At 35.9% G+C, this 22,877-nt stretch overlaps 1 protein-coding gene across 1 annotated transcript in view; it reads right to left on the minus strand.

The window, feature by feature from the left end:
- The window catches only part of NREP (neuronal regeneration related protein), a 319,682-nt gene that overhangs the window by 183,146 nt on the left and 113,659 nt on the right, over window positions 1-22,877 (minus strand). Inside the window, exon 2 of the mRNA XM_023533611.1 lies at window positions 15,307-15,485. The gene's annotated coding sequence lies outside the window, so the exon portion shown is untranslated. The remainder of the gene's footprint in view (window positions 1-15,306; window positions 15,486-22,877) is intronic.

Below are 22,877 nucleotides of genomic sequence, written 5' to 3' on the forward strand. Positions count from 1 at the left end.
AATTAATTTTAAACTGATAAAATGGGATTTTTTCTAGGAAATGTTGAATTACCAATATTGACTCACAAAGGATTTAAAAATCTCAATGGCTCAATATATATTAAAGAAATTGAACCTTCTCACAAAGCCAGAACCATATAGCTTTATCAAACCTAAAAGCGCAGGTAATCCCTATCTTATAAATATATATAGTTGTACAACATGACCAAGTAGTCTTGGAAGTGTAGTTTATCATTAGAAAACTTATCAAAGTAGATAAATAAAGGAAAATTAGAGATTTAAAAAGTTATAAGAAAAGCACAAGAGATATATATATACATACATTTGATGACATCGAAATTTAAAATGATTTTTCAATAGATTAAAAAAATTGATAAAAATACAACAATACTTATTTATGATTCAAAGAAAGAAAAAAAGCCCAGAGAGGTAGTGAAGAGAAATTCCATAAAAGGAGCTTTCAAAAACTAACAGTAAACATCTTATGTAATGACAAACTTTAGGAGCATTCTCATGAAAGCAAGAATAAGATATTTTTCATTTTATAGTAAAATTTATGGATAAAGTTGAGAAAACGTTTTTACTCAAACAAGAGTAATGTGATATACTCTTATGCTTTACATATATATACTCTGATAAATTGCTCAGAATCTAAATATTACACAAATTCTAATACAACAATTTGTCTAATTTACATAAGATAATTTTCTTTATTTGTAAAACTTTGGATAACTATCCTATCCAATGCAATAAGAAAAATAAATGAAGTATAAAGGTGAGAAAAAAAGAAATAAAACTGTCATTATTTATAGATGATAGAATTTACTACATAAAAAATCCAAGAGAGGCAAAATGCAATGTTTTAAAACTGAGGTACTTCGGCAAAGTAGCTGAATTCAAAATTTTTATTCAAAAAGTGGTATTTATTTCTACACATAATAACCAATTAGAAATTATGGTGAAAAAAAAACCCATTCAAAATATCAAAAACTCAAAAACATAGAATTAAGCCTACTATAATATACACAAGAGAATTTTAAGCTCATTAAAATGTGCACAAAGCTATTATTGAAGGTGTAAAAGAGAATCAAGTTATTAGCAAAACAAACCATGTTCATGAATAAGATTCGACAGTTTTAAAAATGTTATTTCTCTCCCTAAATAGTTTCTGGATTTAATGCAATTTCAATCAAAAATCCTTATAAAAATTCACAAAGAACTTGACAAACTGATTATGAAATTCTCTTTAGAAAGTTGTATGAATAAAGAATTTTTTTAAGGACAATGTTAGGACAGAAGTTTGTGCTACATATAGCAACATTAAAAATAATTAAAACCATGTTATTTTCACAAGAGTATACAAATAAAGTAATGGGACAGAATAGATAGTCCTATGGTATGTCACGAATCACTGGGGAAGGCTACTCTTCAATCCACTCTTGGTACATTTTGCTTTTCAGAAAGAAAAAAATTATACGCCTTACTTCATACAAGAGAAAAACCAGATGGGTTAGGGAACTAAATGGGGAGGTTAAAACTGCAAACCTATTAAAAGATAATATAAGTTTCAGATAGCCACCAAAAAAGCATTAAAAAAGATAAATAAATTTGACTAAATAAAATATATAAAGGCTGAACATCAAAATATACTCTAACGTACTCTATAAATTCTTTTATGCAAATTTTAAAAGCAGACAAAACTAGTCTGTGGTGTTTGAAATCAGAATAGCAGTTATCTTTGAGGAAGGGGTGGGTGGGTAGTAATTGAAGAAGGATGTAAGCGGGGGGGTCTCTGGGTGCTAGTGAAGTTCTTTCTTTTGATCTGAGTGAAGATTACACTTTTTGAAAAATCATCAGACTGTGTGTGTGTGTGTGTATGTATACACACACATACATATGCACTTTTCCATATACACATTAAATAAATTTAAAGTAAACAGATAATCTAAACATGACTAAAATGCAAATAGAGTGTTAGAGAGTAATTGAATTAGATATAAAGGAAACTTAGCATCCAAATTATATATTTTTCAAAATTCACAAAATCAAATTAAAACGATATACTTTTTTCTTTTTAACCTATAATACTGATAAGAATTTTTGAGACCTCAAATGTCAAGAGTTAGCAAAGAGATAGAAACAATTGTATTTTCATATGAAACTAGTGGGGGAAAAAAACGAATTTGAACACTTCAAAGAGCAATTTATCATCATTTCTATTAAAATTGAAAGTTCATACAGCTCGCAACTCATATATACCATAGAGCAATATTTTTCAAACTGTATATTGTGAGTCATGAGGGAGTTGATAATCAAAAGTTGATTTTAAAAAAAGTTAATTTCATGTATTATAACCAGATTTTTTTCATGAAATAAAAATAATGTTTGGAATAGAAAAATACTAAAATCATGGTCTTTGGATAGCAGCCAGTTCGAGACATGTTCTTCACTGGACCAAATGAAGAAGTAAAGAAGAATCAAGTTTTCATAAAACTGTTAATTTAAATATTTTAAATTCTAAGATTGTCCTTACAACCTTTTAGTACCAAAAAAAAAAAAAAAAAAGCTCATTCTATTATAAATTATGGTGATTTTTAATGTCAATGGTAGCTATGGGTTTTTTAATATTTGCACTTAGCAAAATCAAAAGTTGATGAGCCTATGTGTATTGTCAATTTTTCCTCTAAAATTTGACATCTCCCTGATCTCTGACATCTCAAAGTCTGATAAGCACTATTTTACTCCATACCTCAGCTGTTTCAAGTGATCAAACTTACAGACTGATAACTATTGAACTAATCACTCACTTCTAAATAAATTCAATGGATGAATGTTGAGGGGGTTGAGGCAAATAAATTGGTTAGCTTGATTTAACTCTACAACAAGGCCTTTTTAAAAGGTATCCCATTGTTCACAAGGGCATGGCACAAGAGAGATATGGATTATTACAAATCCGTCATCACTGTGAAAAACAATCCAGGGAATCGGTTAAAAACCTCATCTCTATTTGAATATGTTAGCACATGAGTACAGTACTAAGTGACCTGAATAGGCAAGAACCTAGAGACTCAAAGGATAGTGAAGGTCTAGACCCACTGGATTTAAGTTTGAAAAGGAAAACAAATATTAATAATCAGCAACTAAATGCTGTGTTTTTGTCCAAAAAGAAGCAATTGTGCTATTGATCTATGGTCCAGCTAGAAGAGCTTTCTTAATCTGACAGCAGAATGAAATAAGATTTGATGGGAGACAATTCTCCTGAAGTTTACTTTAAATGGTGAAAAATGCTCAAAACATTCTAATTTCATCTGTAACATTTCCTGTTCATTTAACTTAAAAGAGTTATATGGATTATGAGTTCTATCATATTTCTACAGTGAAAAATGCTTACTTTTACTTACTTTACGTTTATAATTTTCAAGTAGCCCTATCGTTCCTTCCTATTTATTCTGGTTGCAAGTCACTTGAAGAATCATCACATACTGCTAATTTCCTAATCTCTCCTCATTCTATAAACTAGAAGTTCCAAATTGGAATGCTTTAGGGACCAAGCAATAACATAAACATGGGAAATGACCATTTGGAATGGTGAGGACTTGGTGAACTGGAGAGTTCATATCTTTTGTTCCTGGTCTACGTGGATTTTGAAAACATATGTACGATTCTAACAGGAGTGTTAGAGAGAACACTGGTGAGCAATTAGCTAAAATGAAGGCCCTGCTGTCTTTAACTTAGGGACCCAGTCGAGTATATGGTCACGTCCCAGAGGAGTTAGTATGATTTGCTCTATAGCAGCCCCCATAGGACAAAGCTCAGGTAGCCTCAATAGTTAAGTGCTCTTTTCATTCTAGCACCAGACTCTTTTGTCCTGGCTTTGACTAGTGATGACCAAACCTTGTTTTTAACCTCTTCAGCTCTTTCCTTAACTCTAATTTGCCTGAGAAAACTCATTCATTATCTTTAGCTAAGAAGAGACTATCCTAAACTTACATCATTAAAAAACAAATCACTAATATAGGTGGATGAGCCAAAGAAAAATAATTCATGTAATAAAACGGATGCACTCAGAACATTCCTCACATTCTCCAATCTTAAACTCTACTATTTTATCTATAAGAGTAGAAAAATCAGCATCACAGAAGATGCTGTCAAGTACTTTTTTCTCTCTTCTTGAATAGACGTTTCCCTAAATACTCAATGAATCTCTCAGAGATTGACAGCATCTCAGAGTGACAGCGTCTCAAAGAAGCTCTCTGAAACATAAGCTACAAACAAGCCTTACATGAAAATATTATTTACCAAGAAAGCACGGAACAAGAGATTTTAAAATGGACCGTCAAAACTCAGTTCAGAATGAAAAGAAACACAGAGAGAGCAAATTGAGAACTGAAGGCAGTCAATGAAACGAGATTGAACCTCTTTCCTGAGGCCTCGCCCAGAGAAATGTTTCAGGGCTTTCTAACAGTTCTGCTGTTTTTATAGTTGTATTAACTACAGAAGTTTTTATGGCTCCCTGCTCAAATTCGCAAGTTTCACATAGTTTGTATTCAAGGCCAATAGTTAATAAGCTTGAAAAAGAAAGAAAAAGCAGAATGAAGTGATATCTGGTGGGAAAATAGAAAATTACAGTAAGAACTCACTCCATTGGTTCAACTCCCCTTTTTATAGAAACAGAAACTGAGACCTCGGAGTGACATGCTTAAAGCAAAAATAATGTGAGTAGCAATCCTGTTCTTAATTTTTAAAAATTCGTATCCACTTCTTTTTTAACAACAAAACATGGCCTGCATTGGTAAAGACTTTAAAAAAATTCTATTGAAGTATTATAGATACATATAGAAGAGCAAATTAAACAAGTGTATGTTTTTTAATTAATAAAGCAAGTGCTTGTGAAACCACCACCCAGGAAAAGAACCAGAACACTGCCAGTCTCTTGGAAGCCCTGGTACGCCCCTCCTTATAGCCTCCTACCGCCACAGAAAACCACTCTCTCACGTAGGTGATGGCTGCTCACTTACTTTACTTCATAGTTTCGTTACTTAGATCTGTATCCCCAAACAACGTACTTTTAGTTTTGTTTATTTAATGGGATCACATCATTATACGCGAACTTTTATGTCTGACATTTTGCATTCAATATATATTTGTAAGATTCAACTACATTGATGCATAGAGCTGTAGTTTGTTTATTTCATTGCTGTATAATAGTCTACTGTGTGAATATATCATATTTCGTTAATCCATTTGACTGCCGATAGACAACTGGATGGGTGCAGTTTGGTGCTATTATAAAAAATACTATTATGACATTCTTGAACATGTCTACTGGCTTAAACATGTGCAACCATTTCTTTAGATTATATATCTATATGGAGTATAATTGCTGTAGAGTATGCACATAGTTTACTCAGATGCTTTCAGCAAGAAAAAATATAACTCTAATTTAAAATGGCTTAAACAATAAGAACATTTACTATTTTACATAATAAGAAATCTAAACATAAAGAAAATTCGGTGTTGTTTGTTTCAGTGCTCAACAGTGTGATTAAGGATCTGGGAAATTTCCATCTTCTGTTGTGCCATCCAGAGTGTCCCTGTTACTTTGTCCTCAGGGTAGGCCCTCATAGTCACAAGAGAGCTACAACAGTTCCAGACATCATATCCAATCACCACCAGGTCCAGAAGAAGAAGATGCTATCTCCTCCAATGGTTTTCTCTTAGGTATAAGAAAATCTTTCCCTGAAGTCCCGAGCAAACTTTCTCTCACCTCACAGTTAAGAATTACGTAACATGCTCTGCCTAAATCAATCTTTGAAAAGGGAAATAAAACTAGTCTAAGCCAACCAAGATATTCAATACACACCCTGACAGGCTCGAGAGAGGACACTTCTCTAAGCATCTAACCATGAGGAAGAGGTTGTATTCATTATCTTTTCCCCTTATCTTTTGCTATTGTTAAATATAATTATATGTAGTTTTTATTGTACAAAATAAAAATTTTAACATACAAAAATAGAGAGACGAGCATAATGAATCAAACAATACAAACCCTATCTCGTGTACCCATCTCCCAGCTCCATAAATAACTCGTGGCCCATCTCCTTTTATCTATATCCCAGTCACCACCCTGTCCCCTCTCCCAGATTATTTTGAAATAAATCTAACTGTCAAGTCATTTCATCTGTATATATATCAATATATATATTTAAAAGATAAAAGACTCAAAAAACAAAATCACAATGCAATTATCACATCTTAAAAAAATAAGTTTCCTAATATCTACAAAAATCTTGTTAATACTCAGGTATCTCTAATTATCTCATAAATGCATATGTGTGTTTTAAAGAGTTTGTTTGAGTAGAGATAGAAGTAAGTCCCAAACATTGTAATTGGTTGATAGGTCTTCTTAGTAGGACTGGGTATTCTTAAAAAAAAAAAAAAAAAAATTAGGGTTCTATAAATAAGGAGGATGGCTGATTGAGGAAATGGGAGCAGGGACTGGAGCCCCCAGGCTAACAGGTCCCAAACAGTGTCTGGGTGGCCTCACCTGGAAAGCTGTGGCAGGGAAGTTCAGTTACAATCCAGGAGACATTTGCCACTCAGCAGGCAAGAAATATTAAGGATTCAGATCTCTTAGGAAAAGCATACACAAAGAAATAAGGGTCATTAAAAACAGAGTGGAGAAGAGCAGGGAATTAATGCTAATTCTACTCCAGAAGGAGTTTGTTTTTAAGAAATCAGTCATTAGCAAGAGAGTAATAAAGATGGTGAAAGACCAGAAAACTATAGTTCCCTGGCAAACAATTCCTATAGATTAAATTAAAATGTTAAAGCATAAAAGATGGTGGTTTCAACTCACCACGTTTTTGTAATCAATTTTGCTTTTAATCTACACTTAGTTTTTAAAAGTAGGTTGTAAATATTTGAAATGATTGGTATTAAATTTGAAATCATGATTTTTTTTAATGAGGAGCTAAGATAAACTGCTAACAGAAGTGATATAGTGTTAAGATATTTTGCTGTTTATTAATACCTCTCCTGCTTCTAAAAATGATGTGCAGTAACAAAATAAAACACACAGATACGATTGGAAAAAACATCAAAGCAGAGTAAAAAGGCCAAATGAGAGGAGGAAAGAGGGAGGATAATTAAGCAGAAAACATGGGCTAAAGGAAGGAATTAAACAGAAAATGAGGGCAAGAAAATCCTTATAACTACAATAAAGTAAATGATACTGTAGTTTACATAAAACATTTACTATAATTTAAAATAATAAAACTTTTGAAAGTTTGCTCTCCTCATTCTCCATTTTTTAAGCTATTTCTTTGTCTGACAGTCACAAGTCAGAGCCAGTAGTTCAGTGAGCAGGAAAAAAAATGTTGACTATCAGAACAGCTTCTCCAGAAGCTGGATGTGGCAGGGTGGCTGTACCCAATAAAGGGTCTAGGGCAGTGGTTCTAAGGCAATTTTGTCCCCTAGAGAACATTTGGTAATGTCTGGAAACATTTTTGTTTGTTACAACTGAGGAGAGGGTACTGTTGTATTCTAGGGGGTAGAAAGCAAAGGCTGCTGCTAAATATCTTACAATGCACAGGACCCACCCCCAGTAAAGAATAATGCAGCCCAAAATATCAATGGGTCCAGCTTGAGAATCCTTGATCCAATGAATGGAGATGTAGAACTACTCCAAGGCACAAGCCCATTAACGTAAGTAGAATGATTTCTCTCTCCTTTGTCCAACAAATTCTCAATTTTCTTTCCTTGTCATTACCTTCACCACAATCAAAATGCATGCTTTCAGATCTCATTTCTAGTTTACCGTCAGCTTCCAACTGGTCTCCTGGCTCACTTTAGTTCATGAACACACAGATTAATTATTTTTTTCTGACATTGTAGTTCACTCTCTCTCACCACAAGAATCGCGGTGGTTTCTATTTTGTCTACTGTGTCAAAGCTAAAGTTCTCTCCTAACTCCAGGCTCATCATCCATCAATGGCTAATTCTTTGCTTTTGTAATCTCACCTTAAATTCCCATAGCTCCTTTGCTCCAGCCAAGACATCAAGAGATCTTTCTTTCTTTCATCTGCTTCACCTGGTTCAACCTCCTCCTGGTTGTCTCTTGCTGCTTTGGTAAAAAATAATTCGTGAAAAACTACACTGTTTTTAAAATACTTCTATTATGGATAAGGGGAAAAATAGTGGAATCTACTACAAAATTCATGAAATTAAAATAATTTTAATACGCTATGTCAGACAGCTGTTTTCAACATTAAAGGCTGAAACAAACAAACAACAACAACAGCGAAACATTTTCAAGCAAAAATCATTATTTTTCAATTAATCATTGTTTTTCCATTTTCCAAGGAGTCTAATTAATGGAGATTTTCTTTCACAAAAATCTTGGTTTGGAAGCAAGGAAAATTAGAGAGATGTCATTCACATCTTTTTATTTAAAATCTGGGGTTTCCTAATTGAAAAAAAGATACTTCAGAGGATTTTGAAAAACATATTAAACCCTATTGGCAGAAAAAATAAAATTAAAATTAAATATGATAACTGAATTTATATTTTCCCAAAAAAAGTCCATTGCATAAGAGAGTTACTCTCTTATTTCAGATGATGCTAAGTCAATAACATTTCTGGTACAGAAATTGGAAATGTTTGGCCTGAATACATATATAAAAGAAACATGGGCACGATTTTAAAATATTTAAGTTGTTATACATAAAGAGGAATAAACAAACTTTCAAAGTTGCTCACAAGGAGAGAATCGGGATAAGCAGGAGGTAGTTGCAAGGAGGGAGATTTGGGCTCATTATAAGGAAGAAGTCCTATAGCCACTGTGATTTTGATGGAGCTTTAGCAATGTCTCAAGACCATCACTTTGGTTAGGTAAGTGCACCCTGACCAAAAACTGATGGCCTGGGCTTCAGAATTCCCTCGATGTATTATGCACACTGCACACACCAGCCCCATGACTTCATATTCTCAGTTCTCGGATCTTCTGGATCGCAGCTTCTCTCAGCATCTGGGCAGCCACCAGCCTTACACATCACACCTATATAGATGCAATTACGTTGCTTTTTTGTTCAAATGTAAGAGTCCCTTACTGTCTGTGAAACAAAGTTATAACCCTTTACAATGATTTTCAAGGTCCTTCACAATCTGCTTACCACTATCAACCCACTGCCCCCTCCCACCCCCGCAGCTGGATAAGTAAAGATTTTGATGTAAAATAGGTCAAATTTTAAAAATTTGTTGTAACTTCTTTTTTTTGATAGAGTTTAAGGACTGACGTAGGGAAATGTTATAGATACAATGAAGCCATGGTATAAAGGAATTTAACAGAGTCTCCTGTAAAATCTTTGTAGTCAAGTTAGAAAAATGTGAACCAGAGAGTGGGGCATTTAGGAGGATCTATAACTAGAAAAGGGGCCATCACGTACTGGCTAATGGGTGATTGCCAGCCTAACGAGATTTCCAGTGGTGCAGCGCAGATTGTTGCCTGTTGAACCACGTGGTTAAAAATAGGGAACTCATGTTCATCACATTTGTAGATTATGATGCTGAGAAGGAAAGCAAATATAGTGAATGGCAAGAACAGGAGACAAAAAGCTAGGAGGCCAGAACACTTGATGGAACAAAATAAGATGAAATGCAACCAATTCAAAAACCAAACTGCAAAAGCACAAGACAGGGTGACAGTGATATCATAGAACCATTTGTGGAAAAGGCATAAATATTTTATTCAACTGCAAGCTTAATATAAGTCAACATGTGACTCTCCAAAAAAGAAACTAATATGACCTTGGGGTGTATTAATAGACATACAGTAGCTATAATAAAGGAGATAAATGTTCCTCTGCCCTCTACAGCCCAAATGGCAAAGAAACTGGTGATACTTAGCCTGAAAAAAGAAGGTGAATTGATTGTTCTCTTTAAATATTTAAAGAAGTGTCATGTAGAAGCAGCCCTCAAATTCAACATACAATGGGTAAAATATATGAGGAGACAAATTTGGATTTTCTTCCTAACAGTAAAAATTGCCATGGGAGAGAATAAGGTCTCCATTACTAGAGTGGACCAGTTTTATACACGCTATAAGTCGGATTCAAGTCTTGGAGAGATGATCAGAATGAATTTAACTGTTAAGTATTTTGAACTCCAAGAATCTACTATTTGGAGTGACCCAGAAAGCTGGGGGTCAGTGGGTAAAGCTGTGATAATGGTAGACTGAGAAGGATGGGGATTAGTGAAGGAAAATTACTCAATTCTCAAAAATTATGAAATAAAACTCTTGCTGTCTATGAACAAAGTTTTATTAAAGATGAATTATACTTCCATACTCATTTGGTATAAAACCTACTAATAGAATAATAGGGAAAATTCTCTTTCTATTTTATGCTTTCAAAAGTTTCCTGTTCTTAAACCTGCTCTGCAAGATTTCTTTCTTAAATTATGTACAAGTAGATTTGGTAGCCATTTTCCAGGAGCAGTTTTTCAACTGTAGTAAAAGTTTAACAATAAATTGTAAAATAAATCTGATCTTTAGAATTAAAATTTGTGGTTCCAAATTTATTTATTTTATTTGAATTTATTCGGCGTTTCCCAGACATCCAGTAGAATAAACTTATCTGCCTGCACGCATGGGCCTCCTTTTCTGATATCAATGTCAAATCGTTTTGATCTGAGTGTTTTATCTCCACTTTGGTGACAATCTAGACCTGGGTTCCAGTCCCAGGCACCCTGTCAGGGGTCCCATGCTCCCACCCCAGGCATGTGTGTGGGAGCAGGGCAATGTTCAGCGTGTACTCTGCTCCCCGCTGACCCAGTGGACTCCACTTACAAAACACAAGTTCAAAGGCAAAATTATTAATAATGTTCAAATGGCAACAGCAGAGCATTAAACCAAGCACAGGGCCCCTTCTGGGAGCAGAGTCCTATGTGACTGCACTTGGTGCATATCCATGAGATTGGCCCACTGGGGAGAGAAGTCTTGCAGTTGCTGGGAATTAAATGGGATGTGACAATGTCATGCTGTCATCTCGAGAGCACAATAAGAAGAGAGATTTCTTTCCTCTGTATTTTACTGTACTTGTTTCACAAAAATAGAGCTCTCAGCATTTTCTCTGATCTTGCAGTCCTAGAAGCTGAAATCTTAATTTATAGTTTTCCATGAGTGGCAAATTTGCATTTTTTTTTTTAATTAATGTTTGAAACTTCTTTTCTTATTAAGATGAAATTCATTGGACCTGTGATGGCCTGCTAGCTCATATCCACATGCAATCTCGTAGGCATTAGTTCTTTTGAGGAAAAAATAGTTCCTCCGTATTTCTCAGTTAATCAAAGCTATTTTTAAGTCATTTGACCAGGATGGAAGCTTGTCAGAGCTTTCACGGTAGCATACTTTATTCTGCTCTCAAGTCTTGTACCTTGGGAAAGCACCTCCAATAAGTCTCTCACCAGCCTACCCAGCTCTGGGTCCCAAACCTTTCTGACCTTTATATATTCCCCTACACTGCTCATCCAAAGGTCACTCGCCACCCTGCTCTCTTCACTAACTGGAATAATAGTCATCCTAGATCCACCTTGTAACAGCCTTGGTATTGTGACATGGTTTTTATTTCTGTGATCTAGTTTCTCACTTTTAAGAAACTCTCTCCTTTATTTCTTGTCACAGGCCTGAAAGTCCTGAGTTTTGAACTCTTCATTTGCGTTTAGTAAAAAAGGCATATTTATAAATTACTGAGTATATATTTGTGTCTAATTTCTCCTTTTTCTATCAAATTTGCCAGGTTTAATGGTGTTTACCCAATTTGTTATAAAACAATTTGTTTCTGAAACGTTTTCCCAAATCACATATATATCAATATATGTATACACTCCATTTCAGTTCTCTATTACTGAACATTTTCCCCATGCTAGAATGCGACCTACACTTGGAGGCACTCAGCCAATAAGAATTGAGACACGTACTGCAAAAACCCTTACATCTGAGTGTGTTAACTTGCTTTCCTACTGCTAGCATGTTCTGCATGGTGTCACTTTTCTTCAGTCTTTATTTTTGCCAATTATTTTGGGTCTGGTCAAGAGGTTTTATTCTTAATAGCTAACAAAATGTTTGAAAGTGATAGAGTTGGACTTGCCCCAAAGAAAGCAAGGAAAATATCATGCTGGATGCTATGTTTATACAAGTTGTAAGGCAGCTAACGTTGCCTTCAAAGAAATAGATGTGAAACCATTGGCTGAAAATCAGCAGAAAACTCAGGGACTGGTGGAAATGTAGTGACATTAGAATGGCATTGTAACATCTCTGTAGCCTGGGAAAACTGACCTGCTATTGTTTGAAAAACACCTAGAAGAAAACCTGGCCAGAAGCGTGTTATGGCCTTAAGGCATGTGAAGAGAATGGAAGAGGTACTGTCAATAAGAAATGCCAGAAATGCATGGTCTTGACAGCTGTGCTGTAACAACTTTTTGTGACATTGTTAGTGGTCCTATTTCCCAAAATACATCCTACTTGCCAAACACAGTGTGAGTATATCATACGATAGTACCTCTGTATAAAACTTGTTACTGTAAGAACTATTGCTATTTAATTTAACTTAATCCTAAAATAATTACTCGGCTAACATCATATTTAAGTTCATTTTCCATTTAACTTGTATTTTCAAGATCATCGTATATCTATAAGGTAATATTTGGCAACATCATCACTATCCAAACCAAGCACCTATAATGTTTCAGGCACTGGAGAGACACAAAGTCAGCATATATTGCCTTATCACTGAAGGAGTTTACAGTATAGTTTGGGGAAAAGGGAAGTGTCAGTGAGCATATTTTGAGAACAAGGGCTACATGAATTCTGAAGATAGAGAGAATGCCCAAGTCGTCAGGGAAAGATGTGCAGGGTAAGAGGGAGTTGGGTTGGATGTTAGCAAGAATTAAAATTCCATGAGGGAGAGAATGGTGGAGGTCCCAATGCAGAGGTGGGGAAGAAGGAACACAATGGGGTTTAGGAAGTAAAGAGTCTGCATTAACTGAAGGGCTCATATAGGGCAGGAGTGAGGATGATTGCATTAGTCAGGAATTGCTTATTGCATGTGATAGAAATCCAACTTGAACTACTTTAATCAAAAAGGGGAAATCAGGATAGCAGAGTATCTTGCACAATTCAAGAACAGAAATTTGGCACTGAACCTGGGAACAACTGGAAATAAGGATTCGTGTTGTCTGTCTTCCTGCTCTTCTGGGCTCATGCTTTATCTTCTCTGGTAAGAAACATGAATGCTCACACCACCCCAGTGCCATACCTTACAGCCTCAGCAATTCAAAACGAGAGCGGGTGAAGGGGCTTTGCTCCCATTTCTAAATCTCTGAGAAGGACACTGACTGGCTAAGGTATAGGATCAGTTGATTAACATAGAGACTCCTTCAGGAAACCTAAGGATGAATGAGAGGGATGCAGGGTAATTTAGGAATAGATGTGGTTCTAAGACAAGTGTTTGAGAAGGAAAATGGTTATACAGAAAACATACACGTGTTACATGTAGGAACAGTATCCATGGACATAAATATTCATGCTAAAAACTAAAATGGCACATTTTGTGTTTCTTAACTTGGAATTACAAATCCTTAAAACTTCACATCAAAATGCTAACCTGAAATAGAACTGATTCATTCCTGTTATTCTTCCCCCAAAATAGTTAATTTCACTTGCAATTATTAGAATGAAATATATTCATCTTAAGGACTTACTGCTGCTTTGTATTCTATGCAAGCATTTTACCACATCCACATTCCGCCCCCTCTTTTCTGTCTTTGTTTAACTAAAGTAGCAGCACATAGAACTCTTTTACAATTAAGTTGCACTTTCTTCTAGTTGGAGTGAAATCTTTTTAATAATGATAACTGAGGGGAACTGAGCTAATCCTCAAAGTATAGATTAACTATATCAGAATTTTATGATGTATATTGTTTTGAAGCCGAAGATTTTACCAATTTCATGTAACAAATCATATTATAAGGAATCATTAGTCTTCATTCAGAAAAGATTATGTAACAGCTTCTGACTTAAAAAGGAACTCTGACTATTTCAATGATATAATAAAAAAATAGGCAAAAATCATGACTACTGAAGAAATGCACAACTTTAACACAGACAATGAAAGCACTGAAATCATTACAAATTTTGCTTACCTTGTTCAGTCATCAATTAAAACAGAGACTGCAGCCAAAAACAAAAACCAAAATAAAACAAACAAACAAAAACAAAAAAACAAAAAAAACAAAACAAAACAAGAGAGGGCTGAGACTTGGAAGGACAATTAGAAAAGATCACCAAGAACAAAAATGTGTCATTGGAGGCCAAGGCTAAGATCATCCACACCCTTGTGGTCCCAATTATTATGTACGGATGTAAAAGCTGGACAGTGAAGAACGTTGATAGGAAAGAAAGAATGATTCATTTAAAATATGGTGTTGGAGGAGAGATCCAGTTTATACCCTGAACCACCAGAAAGATGAACAAGTGAGTTCTAGTGCAAATTAAGCCTGAAATATCACTGGAGAAAAAAAAAAAAAAAAGACAAAACAGAAGCTGTCTCATTACAGAAGGCTCTTTGGATTAAAACAAACAAACAAACAAAAACAATGCTGGGGAAAATAGAAGGCAGCAGAAAAAAAGGAAGACCAATATGAGATGAATGTGATTGACTCCATAAAAGAAGCCGCAGACAAGCATTTATAGGGGCTGAGCAGGGCTAGTGAGAATAGGACATTGTGAATGTCACTCATTCATAGGGTTGCCAGGAGCTGGACCCAATTCAATGGCATGTAACACACATAGTGTAAAAGTGTAGTTAAAAGCATGATAGAAAAATTGGTATTTCTTTTAAGGCATACTTGAAACTTTAAGAAATGTCAGTTCTATATCCAGTGTCCTTCTTGGAACAACTTTGCCATTTGTTTCCTGGAACATTCCTCTTTGCCACACCCCAGTGCCTTCAACCCAAGTCTGTCCTACCATGTACCCCAAGGCCAGGGCTCAGTTTCAACAGGAGCAGGAACCTCGCTGGATCCCCGCAACTAAAACAATGCCAGAACCATAGAAGGTATTCAGTAAATACTGAATAAATGAATTATATAAAGTGTTTGTATTCATAAACACAGAGTAAATATATCCTCAAAGTAAAAACAGCAAGGTTAAAATGAAGAGCAGTGAGAGAACTAAACATTCTATAAGTGCTTCCTTCCTTTAAAAATGTCCCTTCATATGCATGAAACAGAAAGCTATTCTTCACATACCAAAGATGAATACTTCCAACTCCTTTCATTCCAGTTCTGTTAGTGCTTGGGGATAAAGCTCAGTCTCTAAAGGACAAAGAAGTTTCTTGCTGAGGGTCGGCCAGATGGCTCAGGACACAGCTCTGAAGTCTATTCTGATTGTACAGTGTTTCCTTTGATAAATACCATGATTTCACCGCCTGGAAAAGTAATCCCTTCTATCAGAAGATGTTGGCAACATTCTAGACCATAAAAATTATAAAAGGAAATGATAAGAGTGTCAGCAAGTTCAATCAGTAGGATGATATCAGCTTTTACTGGGTTCCCTGGAAAACCAGACAGCACATAGCATACTCTATGAATTAAATCTATCCAAGCCCAAACATCCAGTGTTACACAGCACACCACATGTCTTTCTGCTATGCTCAAGATGTTTTCCTAATTAACAGAAATGAAGAGCATATGGTAGCAGGGAGATGGAGAGCAAGCACCAGGAGTTTGGGGTACCTATGTGCAATCCAGGGAGAGATACGCAGTAGCAGATGTAAAAGGCTAAAGACCAGTAATGGTACAAATCATAGCTACCATGTATTAAACACTTGCTAGACAATGAGCTAAGAGAATCACCTACGTGACCTCGCTTAAGCCTTGCAACAATCCTGAGTATGCTCTACTTTAATTCCCATTTTGCAGATAAGGAAATAGAGGTTTAGATAGATTAAATAATTTGTTCACAACTAACAAATGGGAGAACTGGGCTCTGAGCCAATATCTTTCTGAATCCAGACTTTATACCCTTAATCCTCACATATGCTCTCATATAAGAGAGTTCTAAGCTCAGTCTCCTCTTTCTCTGACTCCCTGCACGAGCAAGTCATTGTCTCTTCATTCACATTTACCTTTACTGGACCTCAGCAGTAGCATCACTTCCTATCCATTGGACCTGTTCTTGCTGAATGTACCAGTGAGAATGTTTTGGGATGCACCTGGCAGAATATTCAACAGAAAGTAGACTAAATAAAGGGTTTTTGTTGTTTTGTTTTGTTTCACATAACAGGAAAGCCAAAAGCTTAGAAGGCCTAGTATGTGTTCACTAGCTTAATAATATTATCCTAGATGTAGCGTCTTTGTATCCTTCTGCCCTGCCCTTTTCAAGTGTTGGCTTTTATCCTCCAGTCTGTTGCCCCATGATTGTATGACAGCAGTACTCCTGCACCCAACTGCACCCAAAGTGAGAAAGGAAGAGACAGGGACACTGCTTGTACATTTTTCTCTATACGTGGGGGAAGAAATCAGTCCCGTTTCCCGTCATGACTCATTAGAAGTGTGTTTAAGTCATCCCTAGCTGCAAGGGATGCTAGGAACGCAAGTATCTGGCATTCTTATAGTCTCAGTTGTAGATGTCAGACTCTTGGATTGAAAAACATGAAAGAAGGGAAGGACTATTAGTTCAGCAAAGAGAACACTCTACTCCTTACCTGCTGATCCAGAGGACCATTATCAGCCTTTGCTAGACTGGCCTTTTTTTATACATGACACTCTTGTCTGATTTCCTACTTAAACTCTTTCTTTCTGAGCCCAGGCTATTGCTTGTCTTGCCTTCTACCTCTGTAGTCACTCCTTCTCAGTTTCTCTCCCAGTATCTCTTCATCGGAGATGAAATAGGAACACTGGACTCATTCCAGATCACACAAATACCTCTAGGAACTAGACCAAACAGAGGTGGAGGGAGTCATGAGTGTTAGGGACTGGGATAAACTGGAGAATACAAGTCTGTTAAAAAAAATACACAAATTCACATTTTAAAAGCATTGAGCTAAGAAAAACGCCTCTGTACGCTGAATCTATCCTGTGGACCTTCACTTTACAACATCTGAACGATTGCCAATGCTTTGGTTGTAACATTTCTGCATGAATTTATCAAAGTGAGTTAAATACTCATGGGAGCCCGTTAACACCCTAAGGTCACAGGTGACATGTACCTGCATTAGTCTGCTTGGGCCAATATAACAAGATACCACAGACTGGGTGGTTTAAACAATAAAAATTTATTTTCTCACAGTTTTGGGGACTAGAAGTCCAAGACCAAGGTGCCAGGAGGGTTCGTTTCTGGTGAAACCTCTCTTCCTGGCTTATGGATAGCCACCTTCTTACGTGTCTTCACGTGGCCTTTACTCTGTGCATGCGTGGAAGGAGAGAGAGAGTGAACTCTGGTGTATGTCCCTCTTGTTATAAGAGCACCAGACTTATAAGATTAGGGCCCCACCCTTATGACCTCATTTAACATTTATTATTTCCTCATAGGCCTTATCTCCAAATACAGTCACACTAGGGGTTAGAGTTTCAACATAATTCAGTCCATTACAATGCCAGACACGGCTCACAGAACTGAACCTTGTCAAATAATATTGACAGGTGACACTGGACAGAGGAGAGTGGTGAGGACATACAAAGTCAGTCAGGTCAACAGAAGATGATGATATAGGTATCTTATATAGCACCTTAATGCTTATAAAACTAAAGGCTTTCTTCAGCTAACACAGCATTATAAGCAGGTAAAATGAATACCATCCACAAGATGTGATTAGAAGGTCACAGAGTAATCCCTACTGAAAAAATATCTTTAACAATTCTATTTGAAATAGTTAGAAATTCATTCCTTTAGATTGTTGATTTTGTATTTTCAAGTCTTTTGTTATAATGCAAATACCTATGGGCAGACTCTTATATTTATATTTGTATCAGCTAATACCTTAATACAGTTAAGGGCAACAAATAGAAAAAAAAGAGGCTATAGAAAGAATATAAAAACCTGCATTGCAGTTGGTTCTAAACACACAAACACACGTAAACACACACACACGAGATTTTTGATATGCTACTTCCCGTAAGAATCATTTTATAAATTATAGGAAACTAAAATGGGCAATTTTTATTTTATAAATGAGACTATATATTGAAAATGGGATATCATATCTGCTGATCAGCCCATGGACCAAGGCTCCACACTATTCCATCACTTGCTGTTGCTTGCTGAACTGTGAAGAACTGCAGGAACTATATTTAAGCTGCTTTCTATACCAATGCCATTCACCTTTTTGGACTTGAAAGTGCTATTTTCCTATTGACACTTGCATTATTTCATTTTGCATGCATCCAGTGATTATACATAAGCAACATATGCATTCTGCTTATATATTTTTTAAAAAACCAAACATACAAAAATGGTAAATAGAGTATAAATTCTGCTTTTTTGCAAAATTATAATCATAGCCCATGTCATTAAAAGTTTAAATTGGTTTTGTAAAAAGATCAGTACAATAGGTCTGCAAATACTTCATAGATAACTCGCTTCTATAAAGGTATTTTCACTGTTTACTAGTGAAATGAGAAAAGCCAAGCTATTTATAAAAGGCCTTATGTCATGTACATACGTTGTCTTTGAAATATTTGTGATTTAGTTTATTGCTTGTAAGAGAAATTACATAATTTATTTAGTAAATACTACTGTAAACTGTAGTTTTATTGAAATATAATATTTTGTTCTCAAAAAAAAAAGAAAATGCGATATTTCACATATAATCCAGATTCTTGTCTTCATTTGAAAAATCAGAGGATCTGGAAACATTGAGTCTACATTTTTTCATGGTAATAATCAGTCAGAGCTGAGTAGTGGCTACTCCTGTTAGACAGGGCATGCATTCTTTTATTTGTCACAGTCCTTACCCCTCCCTATTGTTGTCCCTATTACTAAGAGCAATGCCAGTTACTATTTACCACTGTGTTTTTACTGGAGCTTTTCTATAACCAAGAAATGTTTCTTATATCTCCATTTAAGAGTGGAAAATAAAATATTAAATAGGTAGAGCATTTCCAAAATATATGAAAAGCATATGGCAGAGACTTCCGGTGTTCACCAACATCTGTGTTCTTCTGCTTTCTCTGGGCCCTACATTTCCCAGCCTTTTGGACTTAAACCAAAGGAATGTGAGCAAGTGACACAGTCAGATAGGTTGAAAGATTCGGTGGAGGATTGGAGGACTGTGGAGCCACAGAGTGATAGCTGACTGGAACCCTGAATGACAGCATTGAACAGAGCCCCCTACTCTGTTCTGTAACATGAGTGAGAAATGTATGCTGTTAAGCCACTGAGATTTGAGAGTTGTTTGTTACAGCAGTTAGCTGTCTTAACTGCCTGAACTAAAACAGAATGTATACTTTTTGTGAAACTGAAAAATATCTTGCAAGTTTAATAAGTAACAAAATCTGTCCCCTACTGCTTCATTAATTTACATTACCCTTCAGGTCTCTATAGGCATCTCAACCCCAAAATAAGATAAGGGGTATAACTAATGGTTTGTCAATACTATTTATCTTTCAAAGAATTAACTCTTAGTTTTGTTAATCTTTTCTACTGTTTTCCTGTTCTCTACTTCACATTTCTGCTCTAATCATTATTTCCATCCATCTGTTAACTTTGGGCTTAGGTTTCCTCCTTTTTCTAGTTCCTTGAGAACTAGAAAGTTAGGTTCTAGTTAGGTTGTTAATTTGAGATGTTTCAATTGTCTTGACGTATGAAGATAAGGCATGGATGAAGAAAGATAGGTTATAATAAGGGCAACTCAAACAAGATGGGCTGAGGGAGTCAAGACATGTATAAATGGGTTTGCAAGATGTGTGCCTGGAGAGGGTAGGGACACAGACAAAGTCTATTTGACAATTTTTCTTAGGGCTGGTCCTGGCTGCTTCCTTGTATTCTCCTCCTCAACTCAATGACCGCTCCCTCCTACAATACACACTCCCTTTCTTTTATATTCAATCTAGTCATATCATTTATACTTTTTATTTGTTAATCTTGAAATAGCCTTTGGATATCGGAGTTGTTTTATATACTCTGTGTCAAAATGAAATGATGGATTTAAGATTTATGGCATAGCCATTAAGGATGCTAGATTCCCTACCTAAAGAGAGTCTCTATTTGGGAGAAAATGATAGAGGTCTACAGCAGGAATTTCGATTGGTTTGAATTAGGCTTTTGGAAACAGAACACAGACTCACTCAGGCTAAGTTAAGGGAAGTGGGTTAATTATAAAAAGAAACAAAAATAGAGACCTCATGGGAATCCGAGAGCAGAGAACAAGAAAATTCCACAAAGATAGGAGTTGCTTTTGGGAGAAGTTCTAGGGACTTTTGCAGCAAAGTCCACATGTCTTTCCTTTAATGGTATTGCCATCAAAGGGACTCAATTACTCTTTATACCTCTTGTTTGTTTTAATAGAGATTTTTTTCAGCTTTATTGAAATGTAATTGTCATATAACGTTGTATAGGTTTAAGGTATACAATTTGTTGATTTGATAAACTTATATATTGAAAAATGATTACCACCATAGCATTAGCTAACACCTCCATCACATTGCATAATTACTATTTCTTTGTTGGTACAGATTCTTAATTTTCTTCCATTACTAATTTGCTTCCTCAGCATCTATCCATAATTTTCTACCTCAAAACTTCAACTTACTTGCTAATTCTTCTTTTAACTTCTTTTCGTTCATAGCTCCTTTTCTATCTCACGACATTATGTGAATTTTAGCTTCCACTCAACTGCACCACCAGCTTCTACTATTACTTGTCTATGTCTAGCCCAGTCACTGCAGAAGAGTGGAGGGCAGGAAATGTGGTACTGACAAAGGCCTGGAGCAGAAGGACTCAAAAAGTAAGAGAGAATTTGCAGTCCAAGCAAGCACCAGGATTGCCATTACCAAGCTATTAAATATCAATGGATAAGTTTCACAGGTCTATGGCATGTAGTTTTATCAGTATTTATGTGGAAGCTTATATGAATAGGCAAGTCAGGATGTATGAATTCTTCTGTAAATAATTACAAACATTGGCCACAGTTTAATGTGTGAGAATATCTAGCTGTCCCTTGCAGAGCTCAGCATCTGAAATGAATTTCACAGTACACTCACCTCTTCCTACCTTCATCTACCAACCCAGCCTGCTATGTACATATTCAGCAATTTTTTAAATATAGGTAACTTTTAACACTTTTTTGATAACGTAATATATGCAAATAGAAATTTTCAAATCCTACACAAAGATACTCAAAGATTCAATAAACATTAAGTCTCCCGGACAATCGACCCCAGCCACCTACTCCCTTTCTGTAAAGATAACCATTGTGCTTCCATGATTTTTATACAAATGGATTCATATTTAAATGAGCAATGGTAGCCTTAAAGGGAAAATAGGGAAGAAAGGCAATACTACCTAATTTGCTTGGACCATTGGGGGGTTTATGGACCTTGAAGAACAGGCTCCTGTTTTCCCTCCTATGGGCCCTAATGAGTCTCACTGTCCAGCTAGAAACTTCAGAAGGGAAATTCCGTAGCACATACCTGAGTACCCCACCATATCCCAGCAAAGGCTCAGGTAGCACCTATGAGACTATCTCCAAAACATGTGTGGATTGGTGAGTTAACGCCAGCTGGTTCCTCTTTCAAAGAAATATCAGATCTTATGGCAAAAACTGTCCCATTGTACAAGACTGTTGCAGGAAGAAAAATCTGTGCATTCAGTAGTGCACCCACAGAAGCTCAGCCTGATAAATAAGAATCCACCTAGACTTTTTGTTCTCCCACCATGATTTATATACTCCAGTAAACTGTTTTCTCTCCAAATAACAAATGTTGAAGTTCTCAGTAAAAAAACAGATTTGAATGCTTCAGGAAATCCCATAAACCTTTGTTGATGTAAGTAATGTCTCTCTCTACTCCCATGACACAAAAATCTCTGGAATTACTAATGGCCATCTAAAACCACTACGAGAATCTTGTCTAAGGTTTTTGCCTCCACACAACCTCTCTCTTATCTTGAGTCCAGGTAATACATTTCTGTTTGCTTCCCCTATACTCAATTCCCAGTTCTGCATTGCCCTGCAAGAGGAAGCTAGTCTTTCTTTGCTCCCCAAATAGCAAAGATGTAGTTAGCCCTCTAGAACCAGACACCCTAAAACTTCTTAATGATGATCTAGGACAGGGGTTCTCAAATTATAGCCCATAGACCAAATCTGGTTGTGTGTGTAAATAACACTTTATTGGGACACAGCCTCACTCATTTGTTTACATATTGTTTGTAGCTGCTTTTGTGCTACAATAGCAGCATCGAGCAGTTGAAACAGACACTGTATGGCTCACGAAGCCTAAAATATTTACCATCTGGTCTTTTATAAAAAAGTTTTTTGATCCATGGTCTAGGAGGTTAGATAGGGTACTCCATGATAAGCGTGCTTTCAGCAAAATACATGACCTGACAGACAGTGGTCTTGACATAAGAATATTTAACACTTTCCTAATCTACAGTCTAGAATTACCCAGGTTCCAGTTGGTTCATAGATTCAACAATGACCTTGGAGATCCAGCATCTTTACCCTCTTTCACTCTGCCATCCTCAGCAGGTTGACCTACTATTTCAGAGATTCCAGATGGCTACAACAGCTACAAACACCTTCATAGGACAGCATCCAAAAAAGGAAAGCACAAGGCAAAGGAGACTTTTTCTTATGAAATTCTTTTTTTTTTTTTTTTTT

The sequence above is a fragment of the Pteropus vampyrus genome, unplaced genomic scaffold (genome assembly GCF_000151845.1).
Source record: "Pteropus vampyrus isolate Shadow unplaced genomic scaffold, Pvam_2.0 Scaffold106, whole genome shotgun sequence".
NCBI classification, from domain to species: Eukaryota; Metazoa; Chordata; class Mammalia; order Chiroptera; family Pteropodidae; genus Pteropus; species Pteropus vampyrus.